Source organism: Alexandromys fortis, unplaced genomic scaffold (genome assembly GCF_014885135.2).
Source record: "Alexandromys fortis isolate MF-2015 unplaced genomic scaffold, M_Fortis_MF-2015_v1.1 scaffold_43, whole genome shotgun sequence".
NCBI classification, from domain to species: domain Eukaryota; kingdom Metazoa; phylum Chordata; class Mammalia; order Rodentia; family Cricetidae; genus Alexandromys; species Alexandromys fortis.
Genome location: NW_026067928.1, coordinates 6,779,049 through 6,788,974, shown reverse-complemented (window position 1 = coordinate 6,788,974; position 9,926 = coordinate 6,779,049). Strand labels below are relative to the sequence as shown.

The 9,926-nt window shown below is 42.4% G+C and overlaps 1 pseudogene; it reads right to left on the bottom strand.

Moving 5' to 3' along the window:
* Positions 1 to 2,751: 2,751 nt before the first annotated feature.
* LOC126503126 (cell death-inducing p53-target protein 1-like) lies at positions 2,752 to 3,331 on the bottom strand (annotated as a pseudogene).
* Positions 3,332 to 9,926: the final 6,595 nt, after the last annotated feature.

Below are 9,926 nucleotides of genomic sequence, written 5' to 3'. Positions count from 1 at the left end.
GATTTATTAATAAGTGTAAACATTTTAAAGTATAACAGCACAAATATTATATGTACAAGCTGTTTTTGAAAATTTTTACGTAAATTGATGCATCTTATCTCCCAAATCCAATGGTCCAAGATCGGAAATATCAGATTCAGGTTTTGATGAAGACAAGAAATGTAGGAATAAGAACAAATTTTCATAGGTAGAAAATACAGTAAGGGGAGGAAAGAATTAAAAAGTTTGCGGATTTCAGCTTTAACTAGGACTCCTCATGTAAGTAGCCATGTGAGCCGAGTAGATGCTAAAATCTGCCGTTAGTGGCTTATTTTCTATAGTTGTGAATAGAGACTGTATTAGCCATGCATAAGGCTACTATAGGCCTTAGACAGTCAGCTATAGTAAACCAAGTATGTTTACCTCCTTTCTCAACATGGTATAATTATTTCTGTTTTTAAAAGATCTCATAACAGTGACCCCACACTAACAGTGGCTCAAAACCTCACGAACTTATTTTCTGACATATAAATAAAGCCCTTGTTAGAAAGTCTGAAGTCAGTGTGGTCGTTCCATGATGTCACAGGACATGCAAACTCCTCTGTGCTTCTGCTCACCATTTTTGGTGTACTGCCACCATACTCAAGGTAGACACTTGGCCCAGGACAGACGATGCAATTCCAGCCAACTTCCGATCCAAATAAAAGGGTGAAAACTATAGGAAGGTAAAATGAATTTTCCCCTAAACTCCCTATGGTTTGTGCTCCTAGTGGCCCCAATATGACTAAAGACTTGGTTCTCTATGTGGGATGGTTCTGGAAGTGAGGAGGACCTCTAAGAGGTGGAGTCTAGGGGAGCAGAAAGAATGAGAGATCAGAGTTTTGGGGCGGAGTGCTGTGAAAATGCCTTCCAGATATGACCAAGCCATTGACCAAAGAACCAACTGCTTCTCTGGTCGCAGGCACCAGCGTGGACTGTCACTATTTCACTATGTGAGGGGTGGGGGTGGGGGGACTCGGATGGCTTCACGTCTCAATGAGGGGCTGAGGGAAGCTAATGGGTGCCAGGGGAGGAGGATTGATTTTCCTCTGCGGGGTAGCTATTCAGCTGCTGTCCCTGTTCCAGTAACTAACCCCCTACTTATGCATATGGAAGCAACCATGACTGAACTCAATGTATGGGAGCAAAGGACATAAAAGTGGATGAAGGTTTATTGAGAAGCAGCATTTTATTCCAAACAGGGCAGTAGTAGAGTGTAATAAAATTCTAAGATGCCCCAAATTCAAATTCAAGATATAGATGTAGAACATTGTCAAAGAATCTTTCTTTTTTTTTTAGAGAGAGAGAGAGAGAGCCAGAGTCTCATGGAAGGTAAAGTGCATCATTGGGAGGACTCATGAGTTCCCAGTCTCCCTTCTCTGGCTGCTCCTGGTTCAGTATATAACACATACTTGTTACTGCCTCCGCTGTCAGCTACACACCATGATGTGACGTAACTGAAAATTTCAGGTGCCCTTGCTTGACTCCCCAACACTGAGTCAAACCTTTTCTCTTCCCTAGTTGTCCATGTCAAATATTTTTCACCATTGTAATAAAAATCTAACACAGTTCTTTTAAAGAACCTTTCCAGAATTCTTTGGCAACACATTAACTCTCATGTGTCTAAAGTGGATGTTAACAATAGCCCAAAACTGCTTGGAAATTTCCCATCTATTAAAGCTGGTTTAGTTAATGTGATGGTTTGAATGAGATTTTCCTGGAAAGCCTGGAGCAGTTGAACAGTCTATCCACAGTAGACACTGTTTTGGGGGCTTTTGAGGTATAGCCTTGCTTGACTACATGTGCCTCGGTGGCAGTCACTGAGATTTTAAAAACCATGTGCCATTTCCCCTTAGCTCTCTATTCCTGTTTAAAGTTCAAGATGTGAACACTCAGCTTCCTGCTGAAGCCTCTAAGGTTATAGCCTTCTGTCCCTACCATTACAGATTCATTAAGTCCATGCATGGAGGCTGGACTTAAACCTTCACAAGGGTGAGAAGGTGTTTCCCCCAAAAGCAACACAGCCACCATAAGAATCTTGCCAACAGGGGAAAGAAATGTCCAGATTCAGGTGAGTTTACATTATCGGATGATACATTTCAATCTACTGCGACAGTGAAGAGAAGGTGCTGATGTCCAGGACTCTGCATGGATAGTGACAATGAACTGTTTTCAGGGGCTAAGTAATTTTGATGAGGGGTGCCAGCTGTTGATTAGCCTGCTACCATTTCTTGTGTGGGCAAAACACCAACTCTTTTGATTGAATAAGTTTATGGAAAGAGTCAAGTAGTAGGGAATTGTTTGAGTTATTTTATAGATGAGTGATAAATCACATCTGTAATGTCAGTAACTAAGTCTGGTACCAGTGAAATTCTGCTATATTTCAGTCTTTTTTTTTCTCACCAGGAGTAGCAAGGACCAAGCCTGGACCTTATACAGAAAGGAGGAATGAGGACCCAGTAAGAGACACTCTACAGCTTATCTTCTGGACTACAAATACCCGGGCAACACACAAGATCCGTGTCACCCCCATGCACCCTCTGGCCCTTGGTCTTATATCCAACAAACTTTTTGCCAAAGAAGTCAGATGCTCAGGGAAGGGCAAGGTGAGGACAGGATTTCCAGGAATCAATGGCAAAACTTCCAACCCTAAGTGGGGGCTGAGGGATGGTGACCACTGAGCATGGGGAGCAAAGAACAAAGGGCCAGAGGGATAGGTGGGGGAGTCCGAGTCTAGCTCGGATAGCACAAGCGCTTGTATGTGTAGATGTAGGCTTTGCAGCTGAGATATGTATGTGTCATATGCTTGACGTCATTGATGAGGCAAGAGAAGAAGCCCAGCATGCAATTCATCAGGTCAATCTCATAGGAGATGTTGGTGATGACTGCCTGCTGGCAGTGGGGGCACACTGTAGAGGTGCACCCTCAAAGATCTCTCCCTGTAGCACCATCAGCGTGGGGGCTGCTCTTGATAGAACCAAGACTGTGACCGTGCGGCCCCCATGGCCACAATAGGACCCTGAAGGATAATAGCCCACAGGTGGGTGAGGGCCTGGAGGAGGGCAGAAACTCACAGGCATGTAGGTGCTCTCTGAATTCATGTGAGGGGGCACAAAACCAGGCTAATGCACCGGATGACCAAGTAACTCATAAGGGGGAGGAGCCACGACAGCCCAGGGCAGAGCCATGCCTGGTGGTGGCTGCATCACTGCTGGGGGTGGGTGAGGCCCGGGGTAGGTGTGGCTCCACTTTTTCCCCCTAGTAGTGGGGCTGTAGGATCTCCAAGATGAGGAGGGGGTGGCTCTTTAGACATGCTTGCTGCTGCTCCTCCTGGACCTCAGCTTCCTGGTGCGCAGAGAATAAAAGCAGGTGAGAGCAGTTCAGCTACTGGCTGAGACACGGAGCCAGGCATTCTCAATCTACAGAGCCAATTCCCCTGCTTGAAGGAATACAAAAGGTTGATATCTGGCACTGGCTTGTCCCCTTCTGTTTTGATCCGAATCCAGGAACCCGAGGCTGGAGGAACACAGAGACTGGCAGGTGTCCAGCCGGTGCTCCCAGGTGCCCCTGTATCATTGGCCCCTCAGTCCAGATTTATAAGCTAAGGTCCCTTCCTACTCATTGAGTGTGAAAATCAGGTGACTTTGTCTAGTCTTTGTCTACATTCTTGTAACTTTATAAAGGTTATCTCAACATCAGTGGATTTTGTTCTCCCAGCTTCGTATCCAAAACGGTATGTGCTAGAATTATTTAGATGCCAAAAATGTTTATATTCTATACACATATTCAGCCTCCTGCAAAAGACATCCAAGACATAGAAAATAAAAAGTGGCAGCTCCCTGAGAAGTCAACTATCGATTTCAGATCTCAAGGCTGTCACTGACTGTGGCATCCTCTTCAACAAACTATTTCCTTTCTTACGTCAACATAGAGATTTTGAGACTTACACCACAAGTACTGTGACATCTGCAGCACAACAGAGAATTCTGGATTTGAGTTTTCAGAATTATAGATCAAATTTTGTGTCCTTGAGATGGTCTTTTAGTACAGTTCTTTGTTTATGAATGAGTTTATTTGCTAAATACCTGAGATACTCCAGCTACTATTCAGTATTACACAGAAGAGAAGCAAAACTTTCTGCTTCTTTACAAACTTAGACGTTTAAGGAATACAGCATCATTCTGTGAGAACTGCCAAGAGTAAAAACACAGCAATGAAATATGGCGCTTTAACTGTATTTCAGACCAAAAGGTCCTGAGGGGCATTTATAGAACATTCCAACCGAAAGCAGCAGAATATGTGTCCTTCACAAATATGCATGGAAGAGTTTCCAAGAAAGGTCACATATAAGACTGAAAAACCAGTCTTAGCAGACATCAAATGACTCAAATCATATCAATTATTGTCTTTCATCACAATGGTCTGGAATTGTAAATCACAAGAGAACATTTGGAAGACTCACAAATGCATGGAGATCAAGCATACTGAATATGCTACTGATGAAGAGAGAAAACAAAAGAGAACTGTGTACACACCTCCTCAGTCTCTGCAGGTCACATGTGATACCCCAATAGTCATGGCAGAGCTCAGTGTCACACCTGTCCTTTTTCAATGTTAATAATTATTTTATTATCTGAAAAATCAAAATATAATGACATCTTTTTTCCCTTTCTCACTCTAACCCCTTACATACATGCCATCTCTCTTTGAAATTATGGTTTATTTTTCTATAGTTATTACTGGTATGTGTATCTCAATCCATTTAGTATTACTTCTATGTAAGTAATTTCAGGGCTGACCAATTGGTATAGAATAACCAGCTATGGAACTTATCCCAGGGAAGACTATTTCTCCTGCTCTCAGCATTCCTTAGTGGCATGTGGTTCTCTGTTTAGGGATGGGGCCCTATGAGATCTTCGTCTTCCATGTTATCATGTCTACTGATGTACATTTTTGGGTCGCGTTTGGGCTACCATATAGTTGAGGGGTCATGGTTGAAGCTCCCCTCTCGTTTTTAGGAGACACACAGCTTTCCTGGTCACCTGGCTCTTAAAATTTTTCTTACCCCTCTTCTTCTGACTGCATTATAAACACCTATTCTGCTGCCCACAGATAAATGTAGTTCTCACTCATCAAAGAAACATCTGTTTACAAAAGGAGATCGTTACAGAAAACTACAAAGGTTCAAAATTCAGAGAACAAATCATTCTTGTTTCAGTCACCTATGAATAGCTACAGTGTTAGTTAGGAGAAGTCCTTTACATAGTGAATATATGTCTGACTTTGTTCTGACTCCAGATCATTTAGACATTGCATTCTCCAGTTCACTTTTCTGCCCCAACAGAGTTTTATAGTCCTTATTCTGAAAGTTGCTTTGCTCTGTGACTTCTGCATTCATTAATAGAATACTAGGGCATAGATGCAGCTTTGAGAAGTAATCTAATCTCCCATCACTTTGATTTATTTCATAATTCTAGGATTACAAGATATTTCTTCTTTGACTTAGCCATTTAGAATATTTGCCATTATAAAACACTGAAGAGTACATTGTACCAAACAATGATGTCCTTAATACAGACAGCAACCAGATGACCTAATGTGTCTTTCAGTTTCTAACTTCTATGATATATTACAGTATGGCATCTCTTTGTATAATAGTCCTTTATGTGAAGAAATGAACATATCATCTAATTCTTTATTCTTTTTGCTTTTCAACCACAATATAGCCTCTGATTAAGCTGAACATTAAAATTAGAAAGCAGATGAACATCTTTCAATGTATTCTGAAATCCTCTGTTCACAAGGTAGAATGCAAAACTGATGAACTCTGAATTTATAACTAAGTAGTTGAAGTTTTATTGTGTAGATAAACTTATTGACCAAAAACATATGTCCTTCCTCTTCTGTGTTGCATCTATTTGTCTTCTCCCTAATTCACCTAATTTATGAATTGTATGAAAAATTACTCTAAAATGATGAAATCATCTGATGTCATTTCAATTAGTCAGCTCCTCTTGCAACTCTTGCAATACATGAATAGGGCACTCCTTTTGCTTTCTAGATTACTAGGGTTTAAATTATACATAATGCTTTATGTATTTTATGTATGCTTTCAAATGTATTCTTAATTTTAATTACAACAGCATAATTAGAAAAACAATATAACTAGAGCAGTTTGGGTGGATATTTCTTGCTCATGGTTATTAAAATTTTTCAAGTAGTTGAAGGAATAATTATGTGAGTATGTATGTGTTTTTAATGCATGTGTGTGGCCATGTATATGTGCATCTGTACACACACAGAGGCCAGAGGAGGACACAGTATGTCCTGTGTACCACTCTCCACCTTATTTCCTTGAGATCAAGGGTCTTGCTAACCTTCCATCTTCACAATCTTCGGTAGACAAGCTGGCTGACAAGTCACAGTAATGCTCCTGTCTCCATCTGCTCCATGCCCTGCCTTTTACTTGGTACTGGGTGGGGGGGTGTCTCAATTCAAGTCTTCATACTTTCAAAACAAACTTTAATACCCACTGAGCAAAATTCCCTTCAACTCAATAAGTTTTTCATTCATTTTTTAAAACTGCATTCACTCTCTTAGGTAGTCGTTCTGTGTACTAACAAAGAAAAAAATTCCATTTATTATTAAGTAATATGACAGATCTTTGAAGAGATTCCATTTGTTTTCTAAGCACCTCATAAGACAAATGCTTATCATAAAATCTAGTCTCCAGAACAGTCCCTGACAGATGGTGGCTTGGTGTGATATACAGTCATGAGCATTACTTTATTGGATGGCATCCATCAAAATCATAAAAGAATGGCTATGTATCACAGATTATTAAAATCCTAAGATGTGTGTTAATGAACTTTAGTTCGGGGAACATTTTTAGGATCACAGAACACTGAGAGGGGAGAGTGCAGAGATTCCGTTTGTGAGTTTTATAGTCATTGAGTGATAGAGTACTCAGCAGGTGACTGACACAGAGCAGCAACTCACAAAAGTGAATTGGCACCTACAGGTCCCATTTCCCTCAGATTCTCCATCATTCATTCTTATCTTTGCTCTTGCCTTCAATCTCAAATTTACTAAATGATCTACAATTAGAAATGGACCTGACAGGGGAAACCTCAGTGACTATACTGACGTCTGTCTCTCAGCTCCCTCCTGGAAGTCCTGTACCTTTCTCTGCATGACACTCCCCAAAGTCTCCTATCTGTTTACCATGATCTGCTCTCAAGAAATCATCTAAGACTTCTCTGTAAATATGTGAGGTCCTTTTGCAGACCCCGCCAAAGAATTAAGCCAGCCACGCGCAAATGGCTCTGGCTGAGGAGGGGAAGTGTGTCCCTCGACACCCAGTCCCAGAGTCCTGGAGACAGTCAGATGCAGTGGGGCATCGAGTCAAGCTGGAACTCATTTATTTTCTTACAACACGCAACTTATAAAGCAAAACCCCATGAATCCAAGAAGCGGGAGGGAAATTAACCAATCACATCAGCAGTCATGTCTGCATGAACTGCAGCTCCTTTAGCCCCTAATGGGGATCACATGGGCATCAGGCACTTTATGTCATCTTACACCATCTCTAACTCCAATCATCTTCTTGTGAATAAGTCAGATCTCCTCCCCACTTTGCTCCCCTTCAGCACCATCTTGGCTGGGAGTATTCTTCATGGGCTTTGCAACGTCACCTTTTTGAATTTCATGACTGTCCCAGGTGTTCAGGGACAGTCCACAACTACTTGGCCCTATCTTCTGACCTACTCTCCTTTTCTCTCCCCAACTCTAAACTCATACAGTGTGTAGATGATGTTCTACTTTGCAGCCCATCATTACAAATTAGCCAAACTAACATCTCTGCTCTCCTAAATTTCTTACCCAGCCAGGATATAGAGTATCACTTTCCTAGGTTCAAGTGTCCGCCCCTCAGGTTACCTACTTGGGTCTAACCATTATCCCAACCCACAAAGCCATTACCTTAATTAAATAGGAAACATCTATTCCAGTTTCTTGCAGTCCCATCTACCAAGGAATAGCTGGCTTCTTGCGATCCTGAATCCTATCTTTTTCTCTCCTTGTTTGCCCCATGTATAAGGCAGTTCTTGACTCTCCACACGAGCCCCTCCTCCATCTCATTACTAAGCCCTGCCAGAGGCTCCAACAGGCTCTTCTCTAGGCTCCAGCTCTTCATCTCCCAGACTTGACTGGTCTTTTCTCCCTCTATGTAACAGAAAAGGGGGATATGTCCTTGGGTTCCTCGGTCATCACTTGAGACCTTCCTTTGTACCTGTAGTGTATCTGTCAAAGAAACTAGATCTTACCACTCAGGGATGGGAGCCCTGCAGATGTACTTTAACAGCTGCCAAACTCCTTACTCATGAATCAAAGGATTACCTTTGGGTCACCCACTACTGTTTTCTCCCAACACAACCTGTCCCATCTCTTAATTTATTAAGGCTTACAAGCTCTACCTTCTTCCTGAGTTCTTTCTTTCCAAGGGGCACTAGTGGGAGATGCCACACTGACTTTCAATCTTGCCCACCCCTCAACATCTCAAATCTTCTCCTTCAACCTAATACTGACTATTCCCATCTGATTCTTATATTGAAAACCTAGAGGAACTACTGCCCCATCGTTCACACATACAGCAGGGTACATTGCCCAGGCCACCTAGGCCTGGTACACAGATAGCAGCTCCTTTTTACTGGGGGGGGGAGGACCTGTAAAGTGGGCATAGTGACAGACACTGGGGTTGAAGCCTGCGCACTCCCAGCCCATATTAATGGCCAGCAGGCTGAATTAATAGCTCTCACCTGTGCCTTCCAATTAGCACAAGAACAATCCTTAAACATTTACACAGAGTCCAAATATACCTTTCATATCCTCCTGTTCCATGTTGCCATCTGGAAAGAGTGTGGACTCTTAAAACAAAAGAAGGATCCATAACTAATTAAGGCCAAATGATGGTCAAGCTTAAAAACCTCCCATCTCCCCAAAGCTATAAGAATTACTCACTGACAGTCTCCTCTTACCAACAGCTCCATCACCTCTGAGGGAAATAACCCAGCTGACAGTTAGGACAGCACCCTCCAAAACCCAGACTCACCTCACCCACCTCAGGGAATCCACACACTACATCCCACACCCTCACAGTCACCCCCCAGTACTAAACAAATTCTCTCCTATTTACACCAGCTATTTTATCCTAATAGTCAGGCTCTGTCTCAAGACTCAACTCCAGCCAACTCCTGAGGACTTACAGTTCTTAAAATCAATCACCATGACTTATAAAATCTGTCAAAAGTCAGACCCCAATTTTAAATATGGTAGCCCCCCTTTTCCTACCCACCAGGCCAGGGGCTCCCTTCTGGGGAGTAAATGGCAACTTCATCTTACTCACTTGCCCACAGTCAGATGGGTTAAATATCTCCTGTTCTTCGTAAATACGCTCTCGGGATTGGTAGAAGAGTTTAACAAGAAGTCTCTGACCTCTTTATCAGGAAGATTATTTCCTGATTGGAGATTCCTGCCTCTCTCCAGTCTGACAATGGCCCTGAATTCACCCCCAGGTTTCCCAAACTTTCTCTAAAGCTCTCATCATCCCCTGGCATTTACATATTCTATACTACCCCTAGAGTTCAGGAAAGATAGAACAAACTGACCACTCCTTAAAAAACGTTCTTGTTAAAATGTCAGAGGAACTTCAACTTGACTGGGTATAACTCTTGCCGCTGGCTCTTTACAGGCTCTGGGCTCTCTCCAAATGACCCCTTTCCATCTAGCCCTTAGAACTCATGTATGGGCAGCAGGTTCTGGCCCACAATCTCTCATCTGAACTGTCTCCCTGATGATGATCTATGTCCCTGATCATCTCCTCACCCCATTGCTGTATCACTTCCATTCCC